Source organism: Equus quagga, chromosome 10 (genome assembly GCF_021613505.1).
Source record: "Equus quagga isolate Etosha38 chromosome 10, UCLA_HA_Equagga_1.0, whole genome shotgun sequence".
In the NCBI taxonomy this organism is placed as follows: Eukaryota; Metazoa; Chordata; class Mammalia; order Perissodactyla; family Equidae; genus Equus; species Equus quagga.
Window position 1 is genome coordinate 66329750 of NC_060276.1, and position 20843 is coordinate 66350592.

The following is a 20843-nucleotide window of genomic DNA, read 5'->3' on the forward strand; positions in this document are numbered from 1 at the left end:
GCACCCAATTCAGGCAGGACTACTAATGAACCAGACCCTTAAGGAATGAATGTTTGGGACACCTCACCAAGCAAAGAATTACAATCAACAGAAGGAAAAGGGAATATGGAATGGGTAGTATAAGAAGGTAGTTATAAATACCAGCTATGACCATGGGACCAGTTACAGAAATAAGGGCTATGATAGTTATGAGTATTTTTCCTTGATAACCTTCCAGATTAGCTTTGCTCCCAGGCTTCTCACTATTATCTATATCTGCCATAAGAGGAGGTGTTTATGTTTTTAAGTGAGCCTTTGGAGGAGTAACATTGGGTGGCAATTTCCCTCAGATATTTCCCAAGTCCTTATTAATGGTGTTCTTGGTGAGTCCGGCAAATTTTCTAACAGCTATAAGCAAGTAGTTGTCTATTTGAGTGGAGAAATCCCCATGCGAAGAGAGGTGAGATTTCTCCATGAGATCAAATATACTTTTTATACAAATTGTCTTTGCTTTAACACTCAAGAGCTGTAATTGTTTACTGTGAGCAGCCAGCATTGCAATTGTTGTAGAGTCCCTTCCATTGAATGGTGTGTAAAACATGCAGTCGGTTTTGTGAGAGGTTAGCTTAGGGCAGAATTCCCAAGCTGATTGTAGTCCTTGATTTTCTACACGTCTTGGCACAAATAATACTATGTGGCATGCATTGCCTTCCTTACGTACATTGATTAGCATCCAGGGAAGGTGTATTAGCAGTCATGGTTCTCCAAAGAAACAGAAGCAACAGGGTGTGCATATGTGTGTGTAAAGAGATATTTGTTTTAAGGAATTGGCTCACTTGATTGTGGAGGTTTCACAAATCCAATATCTAATAGAGTAGGATGGAAGGCTGGAGACTCAGGGAAGAGTTGCAGTTCGAGCCCAAAGACAGTCTGCTGGTAGAATTCTTTCTTGCTCAGAGGAGGTCAGTCTTTGTCGTACTAGGGCCTTCAACTGACTGGATGTGGCCCATCCACATTATGGAGGGTAATCTGCCTTACTCAAAGTCCACTGATTTAAATGTCAATGTCATCCCAAAAATACACCTTCACAGAAAAATCCAAAATAATGTTTGAGCAAATATCTGGGCACTGTGGCCCAGCTGAGTTGACAAATAAAATTAACCACCACAAAGGAGGTTCACAGTAAGGTGCCAATTTCTTTCCACCTCGGTAAGTGGGGTTTGTATTGAAGGAGGAGAGAGAGCGTTATAATTAATAAGAAAAGAGGCCAATAGTTTAAAGGGTGTATATTGTTAGCAGAGTTTACATTTGTCACCATCCCAGGGATCAGTGAAAGCTATAATTTCATCTCTATAATCCCATCCAGTTTGTTGGTATTGCTTCTGAATTACAACATTTTAAATTTAATTGCACAATCATGAGCATCCTAGTTGTAATATTGGATACATGCTGTCTCTGGGCATTCCTTAACTGAAACTTGGTAGAATGTGGCTGATTGCTCTATTCGCTTAATGGTGCCAGTTAATAACAGTGGATTTCATTTGATTTGAAATAAAAATTGGCGCAAAAGGCTTAGAAGGCACTTATGAGTCACCAGCAGTATTATAGTGTCTGACTTAGCTAGGAGGGGTGTTGCTAGCAGTAGTAGAGCTAGGAGGTAGAGTACTAGTCTCAGTGTTGATGTCTGTGATCATGTTAGTAGGACTGACCAATCTGAATAACCAACAAAGTGATTTCCATTGTTCCCAATCTGACCAGAGTTGTGTGTCTCCCTATAGTATGCATGTGGCATGCTCAGGTGATCCACCAATGCAGGTGTAGTCCACACTGGTGAGGGTAGGAACTTCTGAAGTAAGGAAGGGGCACAAAAACAGAGTAGAGGTTAAAGTCAGAGATCATCTGCAGCCAGCAGTGGTGGATCTGATTGTCCCATGTGTATTGCCCAGGGGCAATTATTTCCACCTCCTGGGTGTCAGAAGCAGATCCAGATTTGTTCTACAGTGTCTTTAATGGAGCAAAGTATGTGGGTGGCAGATGAGGATACCTCTCTCTTCAGATAGTAGTGAGTGGTTTACTTCACTTATTGCTGGATGATGAGTAGATGCAGGCTGAGGAGGGTTCCAGAGTCAGCAGTCCATATCAGGTCCTCATTAGGATTGAGGGGGAGACAGCTAGGTTCTGGATTTTCTATGAGGGAGAAAGGAAAGGTTAAAGTATCAGGTGGATGTTCCGTTGCTGTGGACAATAATGTCAGGACTACCACGTCCATGAAAATTGGTAATTGTATTGTAGACAGTGCGGGTATATACAATACCAGAGACTGCAGCATCTCTGTTGGTGGGCTCCTTATTTGTTGTGAATTTAAATATGGCATAGTTATGCCATGGAGGGGGGCTGGATTTAATGTAATCAGGGCTATGAACAGTATTTTGACCACTCGGGGAACTGTTGTCCTCCAAGTTCTCTCAATAGTCCTTGTCTCAAAACCCTATTATGTCTTTCTATGATATCTGCTGCTGTAGGACAAAAGGGTAGGTGAAAAACCCAAGCAATGTTATTTTGTAATGACCATTGTTGCATTTGCTTTGCAGTGAAGTGGGAGCCTTGATCTGACTGTGTAACTTGTAGCACTCCCAAAGACTGTAAAAGCTGTTCCTGTAAAACATAGGAAACAATAACATAGGAAATGTTCTCAATAACATTAGGAAAAGCCTTACATGGGTAAGCCAATAGAAGGTCTGTCTGGGTATCTAGCATTGTTAAGGCATATTTAATGACTCCTGCTGCTGCAGGAAGCTGCCCAATGAAGTAGATTTTCCAGTTCTGATGTGACCTTTCTCCTCCATAAATTTCTCTAGTGTCTAGATTTCTGGCATCTGGTATAGTCCCCAATCGCTTTGTGTAAATGTCTGTCTACTGAGTCAACTCCTTTATTAACAATCCGTTTTTATAACCCCATGATACCCAAATGCTCTGATCTCTTGTGTGCACACCAAGAGAAGGTGTAGGGTGGCTAGTTCCAAAGTTCTGGGGACTCTCCTTCTTTTACGAGGCTTACCTGTTTTACTGGTCTTGTTATTTCATCAGTTTTGGTGTTGTATCATGCCTCCTCTGTGTCTTGTTTGGTATGAGCTGAGGTATGGTACACCAAGATGGGCAGAATGGGAGCCAATGTGGCAATTTTCCCCCATATCTCTTTACACCAAATGTCTTGACCTTGTATTTTCCAGCCATGATTTTGCCAAAGTCCTGATCAAGTAGTTAACCCATTAGCCACCAACCAGGAGTTGGTAAAAATAGAACATTACGAAAATGTTTGTCAAGGGCACGCTTTATTGCTATGAGTAGTGCATGCAGCTTGGCCCATTGGGCACTTTATCTATCCCCCTTATGGAAATTGGAATGTTTGAATACAAGTGACAGGCTGTGGCTATCCATTGTCTGGCAACCTTGTACCCCATGCTCACTTCATTGGTAAAGACAGACCATTGCTTGTCTCTTTTTGAGAGTGTTGACCGTCCTCCCTACAGTCCCTGTTGGGCAAGAGGTGAAGGCATTTATGGGGGCTTTGACAAATTAATCTCACTGGCAGGGTATATGACTGTTTCCTCATACAGCTGTGACACTCCAGTAGGGCCAGGTTTACCTCGATTCCTTTGATACCACTTCCATTTTAATGAGGAGGCCTCATTAAATTTTACAGGGAGATTTTTCTATTACTTGGAGCATAATAGTAATTGCAATTCATGGGGTAATTGGCTCTGCCCCAGTAAGGGCTTCAGTTTCAATAAGTGCCCAGTACATCGCTAAGAGTTGCCTCTCTACTGGTGAATACCTTTGTGTTGAGTCTGAGAGCCACTTACAGCAAAAGCCTATGAACAACCATTTACAGGTTCCTTTGGTCCAGAAGCTCTAGGAAGCAAATTTGAGGGTGGCTGGAACTTCTAATTGTAAGTCCTGTCCTTGAGGCACTAGTGGGACTGCCAAAGTAATAGCCTCCTTTAGTTTATCTAGTGCCTATTGTTGCTCAGGTCTCCACTGAAAAGTGAAAGTCTTATAGATTTCTCGATAAACAAGGACCAGCATTGGAGGTGAGGAATGTGTTGGCACTGTGGGGGACTGGAATTGGCCACCCCAAGATATGTCTCTTTGGCTTGAGGATTATTTTAGGCTGGTTACTTTTAATAAACTGCAGATGGGAAAGGAGGCTCTGAGGAGTAGAATTTACTTACCCTTTGTTAAGAGACATTTACATTGTAAAGGAAATCTCCATCTGTAAAGGTTTCTCCCTCTGCACCAGGAAGAATTGGGGCAGATGACCTTATCTCTAGAAACTCTTAATCAATGCCAAAGGCAAGGACTTAAATCTGCATTTGTTTACTGTACTTGTGTGGTAATCTCCCATGATCAACTCCCCCTCCACCCCCAACATCCTACTTTGTCTTTAGCTGAGGATGATATTTAAGGTGGTGGCTTCAGCCATTTTGGCGAGTTGCTCAGGTTGCCTGAGCCTCTCGTATGTATACATGTTATAAAGCTGTGTTTAATTTTCTCCTGTTATTCTGTCTCATATGAATTTAATTCGTTCTCCAGCCAGAAGAACCCACAGTAGGTAGAGTGTCGGAGTTCTGCTCCAGTCGAGTCCAGGTTTTTTGAGGGATGGACAGCATTGGCGAAGAAAGGCAAGGTGAGACTGGAAGTGAGGTTTCTAAGTCTGATTTATTCGAAGCATTTAAGCACTTATATAGGGTCCAGGTCATGCATCTATGATTTCATGGAATTGTCTCAGTACATAATTTTGGCAAACAAAATGGGTACATAAGCATATCTTGTTATAATATTAGCACAGTATGTCTATGAGAAGTAAGCAACCTTTGTTAATTATAGATATTGACCTTTTTTATATGTCTACTAGACGTCTAGATGTCTAAGACTGATTGTAAAATGGGGTGTAACATCTAGATTCAGTTCCCCATGGGTTGAATGGCCCTAAGCCTCTATTTTATTTTTATTCCTGTAATAACAAAAGCAGAAGTATTGTAAAGTATAAGGGGACCAAGTATATATAGGCCCCCCGCTCTGTCTGATCGAAAGCCACACAGGCACAGTGCTTGGGGTTTTTCTTTCACCATTAACTGTTTTATAGGGTTCCCAACCCTCATCATAATCCCACTTCCTCTGTGTCAATATATTGTGATATTTTTCTGCAACTTTATCAGGATCATGAGTTGTCTTAGGAAGGGGTAGTTTTTGCATGCCTTTGCTCCTGGGTGGGTGTCACCATTTACCTCCTGTCTTAACAGGCCTAGGATAATATCTACCTCGTAGAAGGACCTGAGGAGGGAATGTTCTCTTTTGAGGCTGATTACTAGAAGGCTTCCTCCTTGAGGGCCGTCCGAATTCCCTTTTCCACCTTTCCAGGAGGGGGTCAGAACGTTTTTTCCCTTTAGGCTGTTGTTCCCTGAACCTTCCCTAGAAGGCCAGGTTACATCATCTTCTTTTCCCTGCTTGGAGAGATTTTCCCCAAGATATCCCCACGTACAGAAAAAGAACATCAAGAGCAATATTGTTAAGATTAGTAGCATGAGTAGGAACAGGAGCAGCCGACCGCCATCTTCTGAGGGTCCGCCGTGCGTTCCCTCATCTCTCTCCTGGACCGTTGTCCTTGGGTAGAGGCTTAGCTGACTGGTGGGTGGCTCCCAGCAGTAGAGGAAATGTCTTCCTCCCCTACAAAACCAAAATCCAAACATTCTTACCAAATGTTGGACCTCTCACCAATGTGGGAGGTTAGAGTTCTCATCTTTTACTGGTTTTGGAATAGTTCCTCTTCTAAGTTCCAAATATAGCCTCAAATTTTAACAGACTGAGGAGAGGGGCCTTGTATCTTACGGGGGGCAATTGCCCATTTCTTCTCAGTGAAATGTTCGTTTATGGTTGTAATGACGTGTGAGACAGAGTCTTGATGAAGTCCAATGAGAAGGATGTCACTGATACAATGCCAAAGCTGAGTTTCTATTGCAAGTGTGGGTCAGGCATTTAGGTCCTGTCTGCAAAGATGGTGTTCAATTGCAAGACTATTTAAATACCCCATAGGCAAGTGGGAAAAAGCGTATTGTTGACCCTCAGAGAGTCAGCCAGAGTTGTTTATTTTTTGGAGCCTAAACCATAGTTAATGTGGTAAAAAGATGATTTTCTGCCAGAAGGGGGCACTTACATGACCACTAGATCCTTATTTAGCAGCAGGTCCTCGGCAGAGACAAGGAACAGGTGTGGAAGTTAAAGCAACCTCCAAAGGGGAAGCCTACAATGGGTTGCAATCTAACTCTAGTAAGTATTGTAATTGTTGCACCGATTTAGCAGAGATTGTCCAATTTGGGACTTTCTTGTCCCTTTGGATGCAGTATAACCTCTCTTGTTTTTCTCAGGGTTCATGCTCAAATGGGGGGTTTTTTTGGCTTAGGAGGAAGGCGACCTTGCTGTTGACAGTAGTTTTGATTAAGGTCCAGTTGGGTATTGTTTGCAAAATTAACAGGCAACACTTGACTCTGAGTTTGTCTTTCATGAGTTTCTATTAAATCCAGGGCATAAATGTCCTCTTTAATGCCTTAACATTAGCCATCATTGCCAGTAAAGAGGACTTAATATTTGTCAGGAGCTCTCCTGAGAAACAACTGAGTGGACTCAGGAGTCAATTAAGCCTCCTGTGGACTTGCCAAGTCATCATGCCACACACCCTGTATTGCTTGATAAGCCCACTCCAACATCACCAACTGGTGGAGGAGATGGTTGGCCTTGACTAACATTTTCCACTGATAGTTGGCCTGGGCCATTATAAGGCCTAATGTAGAGTGGGCAGCCTTTCAAGCTGTAAAAATCCCTGTCAACAAGGTATAAATTTGGACCAAAGGCCAAGGCCTCCTCTGGGATTCATTACAACCTTCCATATAAATTGTGCAGGATCCTTTAGTAGGGATGCCATTTTTCCATCTCATACTATGGCATCCAGTTATTTAGTTTCAGCCCTCATTAGGTGGAGCTTGCTCCTCACCAAGTATATTCTATACACCCAGACAGCCCCTTTTTATCTGGTTCCTGGGCTAGGTCATTGAGAAGGAACTATGCCTCAGGGTGAAAGAAGGGATGTGTCTCCCCAACAAAGTGAAAACTAGCTCCTGCTTCTTGGCCCTTCTCTTTTGTTTTTTCTGTCTTTATTACTTTGTGAGTTGTCACCAGTAAAGCAAAGGGTAAATTATCCCAGTCACTGTTGTGGTGACACTATGCTGCCTTTTCTTCTAGGAAGCCCCAGTCCTCTTCCCCAGGGTCTTCACCTCCATCTTGTCTCCCCAGGAAGTTTGGGCTCCTACCTTCTTTCTGGGTGGCATGCTGGGAAGAAGCTGCCTAGCATGAGTCTTGTGATTTCAGGCGCCTGTTCAACAGGACAATGACCTCCTTTGGAGTCCTGGAAGGGGCAGGGGCATAAATTTCCTTGCCTTTAGTCACTTTAGGAAATGCTTTAGCTAGCTCAACCCAAGGCTTGGGCTCTTCATATCCCTCTGGGGAAGAGTTAGAATGACAATATCTGCAACAGCATAAATGAGTATCACAAGAGCAGAGGCATACTAGCTGCTTGCAAGAGCTCTCCCCTAACTGCATTTGGGAGACCAGCCTCAGCCTAATGTTTGCCGTACGGGCTCCTTTGCTTCTCATAACAGCCCCCATGACAAGGACATCCTCTTATGTCAGAGTACCCCAAATCACCAGCCTGGCTAAGGGAACCTCTTCCTACTATAGCTTGATATGGGGGCAGGGGAAGCCCTCCTTTAGTCCAGAAGCATGCATTCCTCTTCTTTTCCTATTCAGACCCACAGGTCTTACAACTTCTAGCACCTGTCTAGTGAGGGACCCAGGTGGGTGGGCTTATCTTCCTCTGGCAGCTCAGCAACTCTGACCACAAAAGTCAATTCTAATGTCATGGGTTCACCCAAATATTGGCACTACCCCTTGGTCAGGCTAATGAGCTACAAGGGGAGACCAGAAAAAACATAGAGTGAAGTACAGCAAAGAGCAATGCCATGTCAAACAGACTTAGAGGCATGACAAATTTTGAGTCCTGATCACTTTGCATGATCAGTTTGCCATTGATTGTTCTCCTGATGGAGTAGACCCCAGGTCAATTCCTTGATCGTCATAGGAATCCTGTCGTCATCACCACTTGTTGTGAGCTCAGGATTTTTAGATATGACCATGAGGTGACAGTAGCACACAACAAGCTTAATTTGGGTGGCAGTTGGATAGGTTACATGAGAGGGGAAGTCCCTCACAGCAGGAGACCTTCCAGAGAGAGCCACACCAGGCCACCACAAGAGGGGAAGAAGGCAAGAGAACTCCCAGGGGAGAGAAGAATTGGAGAGGGGGCTTATTTGTCTAAGTGATGTCACTCAGCAGCAAGATGGGGAGCCTCTGGGTCAGAGAGTTTCAATAGGCAGCATCAGCTTGAGTTGTTTTATAGCTACAGGTTTTGTTTTATCTATGTCTAGCAGATGCTGGGTACAGTTTCATGAGGTATGTAAAACAGGCAGGCTCTAAATGGCTAAAAGTCTGCTTAGTTGCTCTGTATTTTTAAAAAATTGAATGTGTAAAAATTTGAGTTTAGCACTGGTAGGCTTTTGAGCTGATGGTCCAAGCCTGCTGTGAAGAAGTAAACATAAGGGCCATCTTTGGCTTATTTATATAACAGCGATGACAGTCCAGTTTGTGGTGGGAACACTTTGATATAGATTCTATTTTCTGGTTGATATCAATGGCATACCTCCTCAGGGGAATTTTTCTAGCATCTGGCCATACAACAGTGTAATTAGGCCAGAGAAACAACAAACCCTTTAAGTATTGGATTTGATCACGAGTTTTTTCCATTTTGTCAGATAAGGAGTTAGACTTTAACTCTAAATTCATAAATCTTCCGAACAATAACTCGAAGGACAAATACCATGCTTGCTAGAGGAAGTTGACCTTATTTTTAATAAAATCAATGATGAAGCTCTGGGCCATTGTAAGCCAGTGGCTTGATATTATTCAGCCAAAGAATTCTTTAAAGTATGGTTCATTTGTTCTCCTTGTCCAGAAGACTGAGGACGATAAGGAGTATAGTAAATTATTGGTACTTTTAGATTTTTACAGAGCACCTAAGTTACTGCAGAAATGAAATGACTTTCTCTATTAGATACCAGATATTGAGGAATTCCAAAGGTTGAGATGTTATAATTCAGTAAGTCCTTGAAACACTGAGCATCTGCTTTCGCAGCTAGCAACACTTCTGGCAATCTAGACATCATACATAACATTACTAATCAATTTCTCTTACCTTCTGAAGGTGGAAGCTCTATGCTATAGACTGAATGTGTTCCCCCTAAATTCATATGTTGAAACCTAATCACCGATGTGATGGCATTTAGAAGTAGGGCCTTTGGGAGGTGATTAGTTCATGAGTGTGGAGCCCTCATGAATGAAATTAGTGACATTATAAAAGAGACCCAAGAAAGCTCTCTTGCCCCTTCTGCCATGAGAGGACACAGCAAGAAGACAACCGTTTATGAAACAGGAAGTAGACCCTTACCTGACACTGCTCTACCAGCGCCTTGATCTCGGACTTTCCAGCCTCCACAACTGTGAGAAATAAGTTTCTGTTGTTCATAAGCCACTCAGTTGATGGTATCCTGTTATAGCAGCCCAAAAGGACTAGGACAGCCTATAAAGTCCATTTGCTACCAGATCCCAGGTGACATTGTCCTCAGCAGGCTTCCTTGACTTACCTTAGGTGTTTTCTGTAAATAATTTTTCTGACAAGCAGCACACCTTTATGTTATTTCCTGAATTGTTTGATCCTTATTCCAAGTGTGGTAAGATTCCTAGAGTTTTGGTATATTCCTTTTGTTTGAATTAGTTTGTTGGTGGCATGAAAAAGCCATCCAAGCATATAACAACTGAACTACAGGAATGCTCGTATTGTGTAATTCCTATATTCTTGTGGTATTCTTAGCTCCCTTGGTTTCCAATTTTCTAAATCTTGTGGAGCTGCATATTTCTGAAATTGTGAATAGGAGTTCCTGGATAGAAGTAATGGGGTTTCAATTTCCCCAATCAAACCTTGATAGCTCTTTCTGTGGCTTGGTGTGCAAATCCATTTCCTTTAGGTATTTCCCCCTGTTGTCTGGTATGACCTCTGCAATGAATTTCAGAAATCTGTTGGAGAAGTTGAGATGACTCTAATAAGTCAGCAATTACATTTCTCATGTGACATTTTAGTTCCCACTGGTGTTAGAAAATTCCCTCTGTTATTCCACATTTTCCCCACAGCCTGACAGACACCCAATGCATATTTACTATCAGTATAGATATTCACTTTAAGATCAGTGGCTAATTTAAAAGTTTGTGTAAGAGTTGAGTTCTATGTCTTAGGTTGATTTTATGTTTGGGAGAGGATAAGCCTCTAAAATCTCATGAGGACTGCCTACTGTATATGATGCTGTTCTATTTCCCGTGTGTCTCTCACACAAGTTCTATTAGTGAACAATGTTAAGTCAGGATTCGGAATAGGAATATCAGATAAATTAGACTAGGGTTGAGTATTTTCTATTATACCTATGAGAGAATCATGTTCACCTATTTGGTCAGGATCTGGCAACAGGGTAGCTGGGTTCAAAAGGTTACACTTTACTATAATAACATTAGAATTAGACGATAAGGCTTGTTCACAGCTAGTCTGGTGGCACAATAACAACTGTTGTGTCTTATGAACTTATAAAATAGCAGTAACAGCATGAGGTGCATGTAAGTAAGTTAAATGTTCCAGACTCAAAGCCTGAGGCTTTTCAACTAAAAGACCAGCTGCTGCTAAGGCTTGTAAACATCTTGGTACCTCTAGAACAAAAGAATCCAATAACACAGAAAAGTAATCAATAAACCTATAATCAGAGCCTAATTTTTAAGAAAGTGCACCACTAGCAGCTCCCTTAGTCTCATGAGAGAAAAGGTGGAATGGTTTGTCAAAGTTAGGCACTCCTAATACTGGTTGGGAAACCACAGCTACTTTAAGGGTTTAAAGGGCTTCTCTAGCTTCTTTGGACCACAGTAAAGTTCTGGTGATACATCATATGACATTTCAGTGAGATGGTTAGTCTTTTCCGAAAAGGCAGAGATGTGTTGCCTGCAAAACCTCATCAACTCCTAAAGTTGGTGGAGTTATTTTTTTTTCTTGATAGATTGCTTCATTTGTCAGTAGGCTGACTTTGGGATGGAACTGTCTTCTGTCTGTTGACCAATATCAAGTGTCCCAAATTTTTGACTTCAATTTGACAATACTGCAATTTATCTAGGGAAGTTTTATATTTTCAGCAGCTAAAGATATTAAGAAAGCCAAAGTATCTTCTTTGCAGGTGTGTGAAGTCTTAGCAGTTATCAATAAATCATCCACATATTGAACCAGCATGGACCTCCAAGGCGGAGAAAATTCAAGTTCTTTTATAAATGTCTAGAGAATATAATAGGCAAATCTTTGAGAGATCGGTTGCCACAAATATTGAAAGCTTCCATAGATAAACAGAAAGAGGAACTTTGATTCCTCAGCTAAAGATGAGATAAGAAAGCTGAAAATAAGTCTATTACAGAAAAATATTTAATTGATATAGGTATAGAGGTTAAGATAGTAGCATGGATGGATATAACAGGTGTCAGAGGAATAACTAACTCCTTTATTTCTCTCAGATCATGTATGAATCTATAATAAGTTGAATTTTCATGTCAAATTTTCCTTCCTTTTTCATATGTACAAGACAAATGCTCCTTTTTTATTATGTCCTGTCATTCTTGTTCTCTATTTACAGGTTCTATTTCTTGTATTTGAGCTAGAGAGAGATGATACTGTGATCATGGCCATGGTTTTTTGTTGTAAGTTATACCACTGGTATTGGCTCCTTCTATTAAAGGTATCATTTGTTCCTAGGATTCCTAAATCATAATTCCTAAAGATGAATCTATTTCCTATAATTTAGAGTGCTTTTCTAGCATCAGGTGATAGTGTTACCAAACCAGATTTGTTTTTGCCTGCCACTCAGAAAACCAAACACCGAGATGATGAGATTGCAGTAGAGAGAGGGGTTAACCACAAGGCAGTCATGTGAGGAAGCGAGATCATGAGCCTCAAATTCACTTCCTCGAAAATAGGGACTCAGGGATATTTACAGGATGGGGGGCAAGGTGGTCTGAAATGTGGAGAGAGGTGATTATAGGTGAGGTGAACTGATGATCTGCGCAAGCGTAGTCAGACTTCATGCTTCTTCACAGGACCCATGTTCACAAAATGCTGGCGTTAGCATGATCTGAGGGTGGAGTTTTTAGCTTCTTGATGTCAAAAGGTCACCTATCGGACATCTGCATGGGCCTGGTTGATGAGTTGGTGGTCTCAACCGGCCTGAAGTGGACAAGGAGTTCTAATTCCTGAAAAACAGCTCACACACCCATTACCATGGTGACCCAGGCTCCAGGGAGATGTTATCTATAGGAGCCTGGTGGGAGTCATAGCACGTTGCCTAAGCAGCACAGTAAACAATGGGTGGGTTAAACAGCTAAAAGCTATAATCAGTAATTGCAAAAAGGAAAAAACTTTAGTACCTAGATACTTAATCATCAATGGTTGTCTGCCAGTTTCAATACTGTCACTCTCTCCTGTCCCCTCTTTTGTTTCAGAAGAACGTATTTACCAACTCAAGTGCTTTGTACCCTGAGCACCCCAAAAAACGTCACCCAGAGTACAGAATATGGTAACCCTTAGCTTACACACAAGATCCCTTCCCATCAGATTAACAGGCACAAAAGGAGACAAGAGAAAGGCAGATTCCTCAAACAGATGACTTATTTGCACAGAAAATTCAGAGGAGAAAGAACAGGTAGAAGGTTGTCCATAGATACCCACAACTTGTATATTTTTATGGGTTGAGGAAAAACAAGAAAAGTCATTAGAAAGCGCAGACTGTGTGCCTCCAGTATCCACAAGAACAGTCAGGGAAAGATTAAAGCAGGGAAAAGAAACAGACATATAAATTTCTCCCATTCTCAGCTCCAAGGTTCCCCCATTATGCTAATTTTGCTTATTAGTTTGCACCATTTGCCGGTTATTCCCTGTGGGATAATCTCTTTGAGGCGGTTGTAAAGCTTCAGAGTTAGTTTCCATCCCTGCATTTTCCTTAATCTCTTCTGGCATTCATTTTTCCAGTGCTCTGTCTTCTTATAATAGTAACATATTGACTTTACATTAGGGGACTCCCTCTTACGTGTTGATGGCTCCAGAGGAGGATTCCCTTTATGAATGATTCTAACTGAGAAGCTAACACTGAGGTCTTAAGTTTCTTTTTGTCTTCTTTATCTTTCTCCATATTTTCCCCAAACTGGGTTGCTGCTGCTGTCAATACCTGAGAAACTGTCCTTGCCATCCAACTACTTTTTCCCTAACTTGTCCTTGAGTTCGAGACAAAAAGGCTGCCACAAAAGTGGAAAGGACCAAGGGTTTTTCTAATCTGCCTCGGGTCCATTCTTGTAATTTAGATAACACCTCAGTAAACTACTGTGAAAGTCAGTGGGGATTCATCCAGCTTCTGAGTACAGCATCATAGTTTCTTCCAGCTCACCTTCTGCAGAAAGACTTCAAGGATTGCCATCATCATCCCTTGTGTTGAGTTTCCAAGGCACAAAAAGAAGTCTGAGTTGTTGGAGGAGGCAAACAGTAGGCTTCCTGAAGCCACGGTACTCCCTGATGATGAGAGTTATTATTTTGTCCCTATTATGGGTTTAATTGTGTCCCCAAAAAAGGTATCTTGAACTCCTAACCCCTGGTACCTGTGAACGTGACCTTATTTGGAATTAAGGTTTTTGCAGATGTTATCAAGTGAAGGGTGAGCTCTAATTCAATATGACTGATGTCCTTTTATGAAGAGGACAGCACCCTGTGAAAACAGAGACACACAGAGAGAATGTCATGTGGGGACAGAGGCAGAAATTGGAATGATGCAGTTGTAAGCTAAGGGTGCCAAGGATTGACAGCCACCACCAGAAGCTAGGAAGAAGCAAGGAAGAATTCTACTCAGAGTCTCAAAGAGAGCATGACTCTGCCGACAGCTTTATTTCAGACTTCTATGCTCCAGAGCTATGAGAAAATAAATTTCTGTTGTTTTAAGCCATGCAGTTTGTGGTACTTTGTTATAGCATCCCTACGAAACTAATACAGTCACATTGTGCTTATTCCATTAGTCAAGCAAAGTCAGCCAGAAGCAACAGTTTATACAGCAACCAGTGTACATCCCCATGCATAAGGCTGTAGATTGAAAACACTCCATAGGCACCTCGGCAAAATTTTACAGATCTTCCTGGAGCACTGGAAAGGAGCTCTTAAGATTGTAATATCAGCTGGTAAAAGGACATGTGGGACTGTTACCATTTGTGGTCTTCCCAGTAGTCCTGAATAACTTCTAAGAGGCATTTGATTCTTTGGAGCTCCAAAGGGGTAGGATTGATTTACTTCACGTTGAGATGAAAAATAAGGAGGTTTGTGAGGCATTGTAATTTCCATTCCCATGTTGCCACTTAGTAGCCTGACTGCGTTTTTTTTATTATTATTCTTTTTCTTGCAATTACCAGGGCAGCCACTTGCCAATCCAGTGCCTTCATTCTAAGGCACAGTCTCTTATAGAAATTCTTAATGACTCCTTGTTGTTTCCTTTTAATCATTTCCACTTTCCTAACGATGCTTTGTATGTTTGGTTTTCTGAGTCTCAGAGGTGAAATTGAGACTTGGGCAGCCCACATCAGGACATTTGAATAAGGCTGGCAATTTGCTCCCTTCCGAAAGGAAGTCATCTCTGGGTCCCATAGCCATTGAAAACCATCCATCCAGGAGTTCATAACTCCCCTTCTCCGAGGTCCTAGATTGAAGCAAGAAATGGTAAAAGGAAACAGAGGGAGCAGAAGGAGCAAGAGTAGAGAAGGATTGCAAACCTGGAGAAAGAGCAAGAGCTTTCAGTTTCTTAATCACTTCCTCCAGTATATTAATTCATCGTTTATGGATATCCAATTCATTTTTGCATTTATTTCCTGAGAGATATTCATCTCAGAAATACCAATAATCCATTTGGTTGGATGGAGTTTTTCTAGAAATCCCTGTAAGTACACCAATTTGTCTACTTTGAAAGAGCCTTTCTCTGGCCATTGAAATACAGGGTTTTCATAAGTATCCCCATCCCAAACATGGCAAACTGAAATCAGCCTTTTAAGAGAGAGACCTGCTGGCAACAATCCAGGCTTCCCATATTTTTCTACCGTTGAAGCTAATGGTGAACCAGATGAGATCTAAGAACCCGTATTACCTATTTTGCTCAATAGTAACTCAAATTTTGCTGTGAGAGCTTGGAATTCTCCCCAGGAACCCAATCCCACTGAGGCAAAATAATTAAAAGGAAACTTTTCAGCAAACAGTCAGAGTCTCACCCTATCAAAAGTGGCCACAAATCCTCTGACAAATTCATCTAGAAGAAGACCTCATGCAAGGAATCCTATCCTCATTGCTAAATTATTAAGGGGTAAAAAAGAAAGTAAGACCCAAAGAAATGCACCAGTTTATAAATATAGAATTAACAGATTTTATCATTGAACAAAGTAACTAGCTTGAATGCATGCAGGTAGCCAGCAAATGACTGCAAAATTTAGTGGATTTTCAGCTATATTTATGTGGAATTAAAGCCATAGCTGTTATACATCATCCTACTTTTGGTAAACACTCAGCCAATATTCAATTTACATCAGTTATTACATTGACTTTATTCTGAAGACCTATTTTTCATAATTCTTCTTTGCGCTTACTCTGGCATCTGTTCTTTCATAATTCTTTATCAGGCTTATTCTGATGTTTTGTTTTTCATAATTCCTACAGTTGCCACTGACACTGTATCTAGTACATATAATTAATCACATCCTTCAACATTTTTCAGTAAGGTTAGATTAAATCCAGTTTCCCACAAAACATGTTTTTTTTTTTTTTTTTTTTTTAGAGTTTAAACTTTTTTTTTTTAAAGATTTTATTTTTTCCTTTTTCTCCCCAAAGCCCCCCAGTACATAGTTGTGCATTCTTCGTTGTGGGTTCTTCTAGTTGTGGCATGTGGGACGCTGCCTCAGCGTGGTCTGATGAGCAGTGCCATGTCCGCGCCCAGGATTCGAACTAACGAAACACTGGGCCGCCTGCAGCGGAGCGCGCGAACTTAACCACTCGGCCACGGGGCCAGCCCCCAAAACATGTTTTTTTAATAGCTGCATGATGTTCTATCACATGGCCATGCCATAATTTATTTTAATATCATTTTCCTCTTATTGGACATTTATATGATTTCAAATATTTTCCCATTATAAACAACACGATGACAAATATCCTTATACATAAAATATGATCCATATTTATAATATTTTCTTTAAGCTGTCTAGAAGTGGATGCTCATGAGGATGAATGCTTTTAAGCTATAGTACATATTGATACACCACCTTTGGGAAAAACCATACTAATTTATGCTCCCAAGAGCAATGAATGAGAGAGCTTATCTCATGTTGCAGAAAGGGAAAAGATTGGCAAGCTTTTGATAGAAGAGAATGAGAGAATGAGGTCCTGCTGATTGCAACTAATGCAGCCGAAAATGTTTGGCACATAATATGAATTTGTCTGTTTGAACATAACAACTTGACATGGGCAAGTTATCAGTTATCAATGATAATTACATATAGACTGCCTAAAAGAGTGGCAGTTAGAGGATCCTATGACATAGGCCCATATGACTAGAGTCTGGAAAGCTGACAGACAAATATTAGTGCTTGAAGTTCTTGAAGATGATTCAATGAGTTGGCTTTTATTTTTGAGGTTTTAAGAGTCTTTCTAAGCTTTAAATTTTTAACAAAAACGTTTAAGTAATACATGCTAATAGTACAAAATTCAAAAGGCACAAAAGGGGTGAAGGGGTGCACCTACAACACGACTGACAAACAATAATGTACAACTGAAATTTCACAAGATTGTAAATTATCATAAACTCAATTAAAAAAAAGGTACACCATGAAAAGTATGTATCTTATGCCTGTCCTTTTGGCCACCCAACTCTCCTGCCCTGAGTCAACCATGGTTACTGGTTTATCTTCCCAATGACATTCTGGGCATTTACAAAAATAAATTTCTCTTTCATATATTTCCCTTTTGTCCTCCCACACAAAAGGTACTATATGATACATACATCTGTACCTTGCTTCTTTTCAGTCAGCAATTTAGCTTGGCTATCATGCCATATGAGTGTATAAAGAGCTTATCTATATATGTAAGATAATATTCATTATTCAGGATGCATTTATTGAATACCTACTAAGTGTCAGGCCTATTCTACACACTGAGATATGGCAATGAGCAAAACAAGAAAAAATCTCAACCCTCATGGAACTTATAGTGGGGAGAAACAGAAAAACAAAATAATGTGGAAAACATGTTGCATGATGGAGAGTGTTATAAAGAAAAAGAAAATGTCTATTTAGTCCAGCTGAACGTGCCCTTGATCACTGAGGGGTATCTGCATGGGGAAGGTGGTCTGTCAGCCGGGCAGAGCTAGACAACGCTCACACAGGCCCAAGTGCAGGGAGCAGTCCTGATCAGGGAGCAGGAGTTGAGGCCTGACGACCTTCAGGATCAGGGCACAGATGCTCAGCAGGGAGAAGGCCCATTGCCTTCCAACTCTGATGTCAACCAGCTCTTCCTAAAACAGCAACCCCACCAGAGGGAGAAAAACCTGCGCACTGAAAGGGTCCTGGGCCAGGAGGTCTCTGCCTGAATATGGCAATGGGACAAGACCTGACTCTGGAGCAGGATTGGGTCCTGGACACACTTTGTAAACTTACCCATCCAAGTGGTTTGCCCCTTAAGAAAGCTGAAGACCAGGCTGAGGGTGGGCAGGACTGGGAACAAATCATGGTTCAAACGCCACAGACTCTTGATGCTCTTGCCAAGTCTTATTAGAATTTCCTGAATAAATCTTGCTCCATTTGCTGGATGACATTAAGACAATTTTCAATAAATGTAATAAATTTCACCAGTTATGGTTGTTTTACTAGAAAATGGGTCTACAGGGCTCATCACATCCCCATTCCAGACCTGGAAGCCTCTCTAAGTTTTTAAACACCCCCCACATAGATTTCTTTTTTCCATCTGACTCAAAACCCTGCCTTGGGCCCGGAGGTCCCCACCAGAGCAGGGTGGTGAGAGAAAAAGGACTCTGGGGCAGGAACTGGGTCCTGGACACTCTTTGTAAATTTGTGCATCCTTATGGGCTATCCCCCTAAGAAGGCTCAAGACCAGGCAGGGGGTGGGGATCAGAGGACACTAACTCCTGGTGAGGCCGCCACCCAGTCTGTCCCCTGAGAAGTGTCAAGAGGTGGGGCATGGGGCTCACAAAAGAGAGAGGCCACAGGTCCTACGGCAAGGCAGATTAGACTAGCTCCCTCGGCCCTCGAGGGAAAGAGCCACAGGGACACTGACTTGGGCTAACTGGACAAAGCGCTCTCCAAGGGTAAGATACAGAAAGGGCTGTCGCAGGAGGAAGTGAGTTCCCTGTCATCCTGGGGTTATTATCTAAGCAGAGAGCAGCGGGCCACGTGTCGAGGGCCTTGTCATTCAGCAAGAGGTTGGACCCCGGGACCCTTAGGGACCCACAGACCCTAAAATGCAGTGATCCTCCCATCTTTGGAGGACAAACCCTGCCCAGTCCTATCTGGCTTGGTTAGGTGGCACAGAAACACCCCTGGGACTGCAGGCCTTTCCTGGGGTTTCAAAAAGGAGCAGCATTAGCGTTCATTAGTGCTCTAATTGGCGTCTTAATTGCCAGTCTCACTTAGTCTTTTGGTCTTTATAATGAGTACCTGGTGCATGGCCCTCCCCCTACACCCCCTTCTCCCTAGGGATGAGCTCCCAGCTGCACCTCACCTTCCCTTCAGCCTCCACCCACATCCCCCAACAAAGCTTGGAGGCAGGGATGAGCTTCCCGAGGGCATCTGCATTGCACTTTCTCTCCCTCCCCCTTCCAGTGAGCTCAGGAAATTGGTTTTAATCCACCAGGCTCCAGTTGCTTAGCAACAGAAGAGCCTGCTCCTAGCAACCAGGAGCCGCAAAGATGCTGCAGAAAAAGAAGGCTATCTGGGCCCTGCTCTCTCTCAGCTCCTGACTGCTAGCGTGCCTGACGTTTTTCTCATTGAGGAAAGATATCCTTCCTCTTTCAGATGCCAGGTCTTGAAAGGCTGATCTCTGGGGCTGCTACCTGACCTTACCCCGATCCTGCCTGCTGGGAGTCCCTCTGAATGCAGCCTCCCAGGCCAGCAGGACACAGCTCATGATCACAGCAGGGTGGCTGTAGAACGTGCCTTACTGTCCAATGACCAGTGACAGAGGTCTCCGGCTGTGTAGGTTTTTCCAGTCTGGCCTGGTGGGTGGGAGTGGGGTGGGCCAGGCTCCTTTCACCCTGGGTGAGAGCAATTCCTGCCCGGGGTAGGGGTGCATTGTAATCCCAGCCCAGCTGAGCCTGAAGGGAGGCAAGGGACCATACAAGAAAACTCCCCGCTTCTAGAGATCTGGAAACTGAGAGTCAGAGACGGGCTCAGGGCCACACAGCCTTTCAGCGACAGCTGAGTCTGAACCAATGCCAGAACACAGGGCTCCTCAACACAGTCAGCGTCCATGAGACTGCCAGGCCACTGTGCAGCACCAGCAGCTTCTGCTTCCCCTCCCCAAAGGACAGTAGAGACAGGTTTCTCCACCCCAAAGAAGAAGCCTCCTGCCCTCCTGCCTTCCTGGATGGCCCCAGCTCAGGGTGGTCACCAGTGCAGGTTTTCCATTTGATGAGCTGCTCTCCTAGAATTTTTTAACTTAATAAGAGTTCAGGAGTGTCCCCTAGGAGAGGCCTGTCCAGAATGCTGACTGTGTGAATGGGTGCTAACTGGTAACTTACTTAATCACAAGGGCCCGCTGGTCCTCACAGGAGGTGCACATGCGCGCATTCCCCCACCCCTTCTGTGGGGCCTCAAGCTCTGACAGTAGGACTGCCCCCCAGGAATAAACCACGGAAAGAGGGGGCTGTAGGAAACCGGAATCCAACAAGGGACCCCCAAGCCCCATCTCTCCCCCTGGGCCGGGCCCCCAGGCAGGGACAAGCCTTCCCCTGGCAACTACTTTCTACCTCCCCCAACCTTGCTTCTCTCCCTCTTTCCCCCTTTTTCCCTCCTAAGAAAAGGACTTCTGGCTTCTGGATTCCGTTGCCTAGCAACCAAACGGGCTGCCACAGGCTGAGAGGAGCAGCACAGATGCTGCCTAATGAGGGGGCTGAAACGAGGGGGCGAAATCGCTATCTCCAGTCATAAGCCACTGCCAACCATGCTGCTGGTGCTCACAAATCACGGATTTTCTTAAATTTGTGATTGTTTTTCTCTATAATGAAAAATCTTCCAAAGTTGGACAGATAAGCCACATTGGAGTAAATACCTCCTTGATCCACCATTTTCTATTTCATATTGAAAACTTTTTGTTATGGAAAATTTCAAGCCTATACACAAGTAGAATAGCATAGTGAGCCCTCCTGTGCACATCACCCGGCATCAACAATTATCAACTCCTAATGTACTTATCAACAGATATCACATCGTTGTATCTGTATTTCACTATGTAGCTCTGAAACACAAGAATTCTCTTTTTAACACAACTACAGCGTCATTATAACACCTAACGTGATTAACAAGAATTCCGTAATATCATC